The following is a 5,405-nucleotide window of genomic DNA, read 5'->3' as shown; positions in this document are numbered from 1 at the left end:
CAATTGAAAATGTTGAAAAAAGAAACATTCAGGTCTTTGGATAAAAATGATTAAAAGTGGACACAATGACAAATAATGAGCATACATATACTGACTGTCGAGTAGTGGAATATATACATGTCGGAATGTTTTGGCGGGAAGATTTTCGCTAAATTATTTATATCAGTGTTAAACAACAGGTTTATCGTGAACAAAATACCTCGAAATTAATAAGGATTACAAACCCTATATAGAAATTCTAAATTTAGTATTATTTGATTTTATTCAGGTACTCTTCGTAGAACTTCCCCCTGGTGCAGTGGTAACGTGCTCGTTAAGGGTGTCAGAGGTCTGAGGTTCAAATCCCAGTCGAGGCAACTATTTTTTCAATATTTTCTTAAGTATCTCTTTTAAGGAAGTAGCCATGATATGCAAGGATAAAGTGTGGCTGTCATAAAAGAATGAACATAAATGATTTTGATGCAACTCTAGTCATACAAAATTCCGTATGTATCAAACTCAAACTGTTACAGTAAAACATCTAAACGCATTCGCTGCATTCCGGTGCCCTGTCAGAAAATTTATAGTATATTATAAACTGATACAGGAAAATACAAACAGATATACAGTACGAGATCAGAAAATACCACAGAGCTTGCAGCCCTTTGATTTACAAACTCTGACTCAAACTTTTCGGGTTATACTTAAATACGTACGAAAAGCCTCTCGGTGAACTATAGAGGAACTTGTGTTTTCTAACAGTCTTTGTTAAACAGAAGTGATTTTCATATTTTATATTTACAGTTAATACGCATTTTCTCCTTCGTTAAAACATTTGACCATTTTAAAGTTTTTGAGGTCAAGTTCATAGATTTTAGTCATTCACAACCTTACCCTGCACGCAGTTGTTTTATATTCATGGTGTATATAGATCCAGCTAAATTAATGTAGATTGAGAAGCCTAATATCTTCGATTTCGCGTTATTCTTGAAAGTTGCCCTAAGACCATGATAGTTTCAATATACAGTGTACAAATGCGCATAAAGAAAACCGCACTACTTAGTTGATTCATAAATCTAAAAATCAAAACAAGTTGATAGTGTTATTTCCTTTATTACCATTAATTTATTGTTACCAAAGCAAATACCATTCTGTTACGTTTTTAACAAAAACAGTTTTTAACCATTACTCTGACTTATTTCTTTTTTTCTTTTTTTTTCCGACAACAACATTTTTATTTGCTATCGGTGTTATGGTACTAACACAACGTTAATCAATAATAACTAGTTCAACAGTGTAACTGTAACAGGCACCATCTCCATGGGAGTCGAAGCATCTCATGATGGGTTCTACATCTCTTTGACCCCAGCGCAATACGTCTGATTTTACTGGAAGACCATTGATACTATGTCCGCACCCAATGTCCCGGAAATAACACGGTCCCCAGTACTGACATTCTAATGCTTGACAACATATCCGAGTGAACTTTGAGGTGAAGATATAGTGTATGCCGAGATCTCTTCCGCCGTCTATTTCTCTACCGTACCTTTGATATGATAATCATAGATATATATTTGTTATTTATGAACTATCTAAATACCCCAGATTTGGACATTTAATTGCATAACAATTAACTACTAAAGACGAAACATTTTGTCATGATTGTATAGTATTTATGTCAAAGTGTAATGAACTCGGAATATGTTCATATGTATACGGCTATATTCAGAAAAACAAAAACAAACTTATACATGATGTTTATGGTATATGAAGTCTATACTTTACAAAATACTTACAAGCATTCATTCCCTGGCGGTGCTGCGGCCGCCCAGCATTGTGTTCGGCATTCAACAAGACCCAAAGGTATAACAGCTGCTATGAGGCATAATAACATCAACATTGTCGCCTGCTGTTTGTAGGCAACACCTGTCTATAAATAATTGTCATATTTTTAGTAATTAGTTACAAAACTCTAAATACATGTACGTATTATGTCGTTTCACTAAGTATATACATGTAAACTGTGTTCCTCTTAGTTCACGGTACTTAACGCTTTGAAACAAGGAGAAATTAGTGATGTTGAGTATAGTACTACTGTATAGTACTGGAGTGCATGCAGGGTGTTGCACAAACTAAATCAAACCGAGTATGTAATTTTTATATAATCCCGATTAAACTTCTTACTGATTACATGTAAGTTAACGTATATTATTTTGAGTATGCATCTTTCTTATTTCTTTATTTAGATATATGGTAAAAAATATATTTTACTGGAAACTTATTCTTTTTGATAAAACGTACGATAATGAAATTATAATTTTGAAAGTAATCATTCTTATCAAACATTCTATACACTATTTTTTCTAGAAATTTACCATTTTTGTCATTACAAATTTGAGCGATTCATTTTTTAATAAAACAATATGCAAATGATATGACATTTTGTTTTATTTAAAAAAAATCAAAAAAAAAATCTGAAAACAAAATGTATATATATTTCTAAACAGGACATACAGAATGTATATAAAATAATAACAGCACAAAGATATGCGAACCCATAAGAAACTAAGCAATTAAAATTCATGGTACTGATACAGAAATCTAGAAAAATGTCAACTATCTAGGAAGCATTGCATATTTTGTACTCTGGCTTTCCAATATAAAATAGAGTAAAATAGAAGAAAGCCCAAAACGACAAAATTGAAAATATTGCAGGCTCGGTTATTTTTTTCTTTGATTGAACCTGTTCATGGACGGTACTGGAAAGTGCAAGATACCGTCCACGTACCCTAGCACCGGTTTAAGCAGAATTCAACATTTAAGCACGAAAATGGTGAGATTTTAAATTCAGAAACGCCCACAGATCTGTTCATACAAGTAAGTTTTACTTACTAGCATCTGTCTAAAATAATTTGCATTACAAAAGTAAACCTGCTCCGTCAAAAAATCTCACAAAATACGTTTATTTATCTAAATCATTTTCAATTCATCAGTTTCAAAACGATATTATTTTGTGAACAATTGTGAATAGTTATCGATTTCTAACACATGTTTATTAGATTTTTTCAATAATTTCCAGGGAAGATCATAAAGAATTCATTCTTACCTGTTTCCAGGAAAGCTTCTGAAGTAATCAGTTAATAAAATGTTTGCAGCTATATTTATATAATCTTCCATGACACACTATCCTTATTGTTAAAGAATTGTCAAAAAGTGTCATTTACTTGATACATGTATCAAGGTTTTGATGTTTAAACGTCCAATGCAATGTTAAAATAAAACAAACAACTAGTTGTTATTTATATTCCGTGCATATGTCAGCATAAATAGATAATTCAGGCATTTCCTTCAAGATATGTTTTGCTAATAAAGGTTTTCGGCATGCGCATGAGTTACAAACATAAAGCACAAATCTATCGTTAAAGGAGGGGAATATTAATTGTTTAATGAACTAAATGAGCCGCGTCACGACAAAACAAACATAATGGGTTTGCGACCAGCATGGATCCAGACCAGCCTGCACATCCGCGCAGTCTGATCAGGATACATGCTGTCCGCTATCAGTTTCTCTACCTGTTATATGATTTGTAAGCGAACAGCATAGATTCTGATCAGACTGCGCGGATGCGAAGGCTGGTCTGGATCCATGCTGGTCGCAAACCCATTATGTTGGTTTTGTCGTGACGCGGCTCAAATGTTTAACTATAATAATGACCAATGATACTTGATAAAATGTTGTGTTTTCTCAACTTTTTTCGCATAATGTATTTGTTTCTGAATGTGATAAAGATTTTTGCATAGTCAACAATAAAATTGACGAGGCGTCCAGTCTTACTTGTTTTTCAATTAAAACAATTTATCTAAAGTTTAACCATTTTAAGAAACGAATACAACGTCAAAAACCTTATAAAGAATAGAGGTAGTCTTTGAAATGGAGAAAATAATGGCGGACCTGATACGTATTTTTTATTTCAAAAATTTCAAAAAGCTGTTTCCTTGTAAATCTCATGTAAAACCTTTAGGTATTGAAATAGATTCCCTATTAAGTTTTGATATTCATATCTCAAATGTTTGTAAAAAGTCAGCAAGACAAATAAATGTATTACTCTACTGAATATATATCTTGATGCAAAAATTCGTACAAAAGTTTGATCAAATCCAACTTTAATTTCTGTTCTTTAGTTTGGCATTTTTGTAGCAAAGACAATACAAACAAATTGGAATAAACTTCGACATAGAGCTTTGAAACTTATGAAGATCTGCTTAAACTGGCCATCACTCAATATCAGTAGAATTAAAAAAAACTTGCAATTGAAGTCTTTAAGTGTCTTAACAGCATTTTGTCACGGTTCACAACTGTTTACAATTTAGAGGAGAAGATGTGTAAGCGGCCGGATAGCTCAGTTGGTAGAGCCGCGGTACGGTATTCCGAGGGTCCCGTGTTCGACTCCCGGTCAGGCTGCACATTTTTCTCATAGGAACTCGAGAACGGGAACGCAGATTGCGGCGCATATTTTCGATCGTGTAACGGTTTTTAAAAACGTTTCTGCTACATCTAAATATCTTTTAGTATTATCCGAGTATATGGCCTCAAAAAATATATTATCATTGAACCCAATTATCTGTCTTTTTTTTAAAACTGTCAAATTTTTACGGTATTATAAAAAAAGAATATACCGTTAAATTTGACTGATTTTTAATTAGTAGATTATATTAAATTGAGATTAGATAATTAAAGACCACCCGCGCTCGCAATATATGAAAAGATTATTCAAAGGTCGGACAAAATATGTAAAGCCGGTACGGATTCGGATTTATGCGCCGCAATATGCGGTCCCTTTCCAGAGTTCCTATGATTTTTCTCACCCTGTGACATTTGGCGCCCAACGTTGGGCCGTGACTGCATATAGCTCAGAGTTTATTTTACATTGCTCTGTAACTCTGTGAAATTCGAGGAAGAAATTCAATATAGTAGGGGAGTTTGTCACGGTTCAGAACTGTTCACTAGATGCGTAAGCGGCCGGATAGCTCAGTCGGTAGAACCGTGATACGGTATTCCGAAGGTCCCGGGTTCGAGTCCCGATCAAGCTGCACATGTTTCTCACCCTGTGACTATTTCATCTAAGTATATTCAAGAACTTGTTAATGTGCGTTCGTCAAATTATAATTTTAGATACCAAAAAACATCAGATGTACCTAAAGTACACTTAACCAAGTATGGTAAAAAAGAGTTTTCGCTTTGAAGCATCTAAAATCTGGAATAGTTTTACCTGCACTTCTGACTTGCAATGAGTTTAAACGACTATAATGTGAAACATGGAGCAATGACAATTGTGCCTGCCTCTATGTGCATTAATCTTTTCCAGTTCATGTTTTTATTTCACTTAATTCATGTTTTGCTTGTAAATAAATTTAGTATATCTTTC

General features: G+C 33.5%; 1 long non-coding RNA gene across 2 annotated transcripts; it reads right to left on the bottom strand.

The window, feature by feature from the left end:
• Window positions 1-1,152: 1,152 nt before the first annotated feature.
• On the bottom strand, window positions 1,153-3,235 carry LOC132714014 (uncharacterized). 2 transcript variants are annotated; one of them, XR_009623511.1, is made up of 3 exons: window positions 3,086-3,235; window positions 1,776-1,909; window positions 1,153-1,525 (listed from the first exon to the last, which is right to left on the bottom strand). It is a non-coding gene; the product is annotated as an uncharacterized LOC132714014 (long non-coding RNA). The 2 variants fall into 2 exon arrangements; XR_009623512.1 differs by having other exon boundaries at window positions 1,776-1,905; window positions 3,086-3,201.
• Window positions 3,236-5,405: the final 2,170 nt, after the last annotated feature.

This window comes from Ruditapes philippinarum, unplaced genomic scaffold (genome assembly GCF_026571515.1).
Source record: "Ruditapes philippinarum isolate M1 unplaced genomic scaffold, ASM2657151v2 ctg7327_1_1_1_1, whole genome shotgun sequence".
Lineage (NCBI taxonomy): Eukaryota > Metazoa > Mollusca > Bivalvia > Venerida > Veneridae > Ruditapes > Ruditapes philippinarum.
Note: the sequence above shows the minus strand (reverse complement) of the source record. Positions and strands in the feature narration are given on the sequence as shown.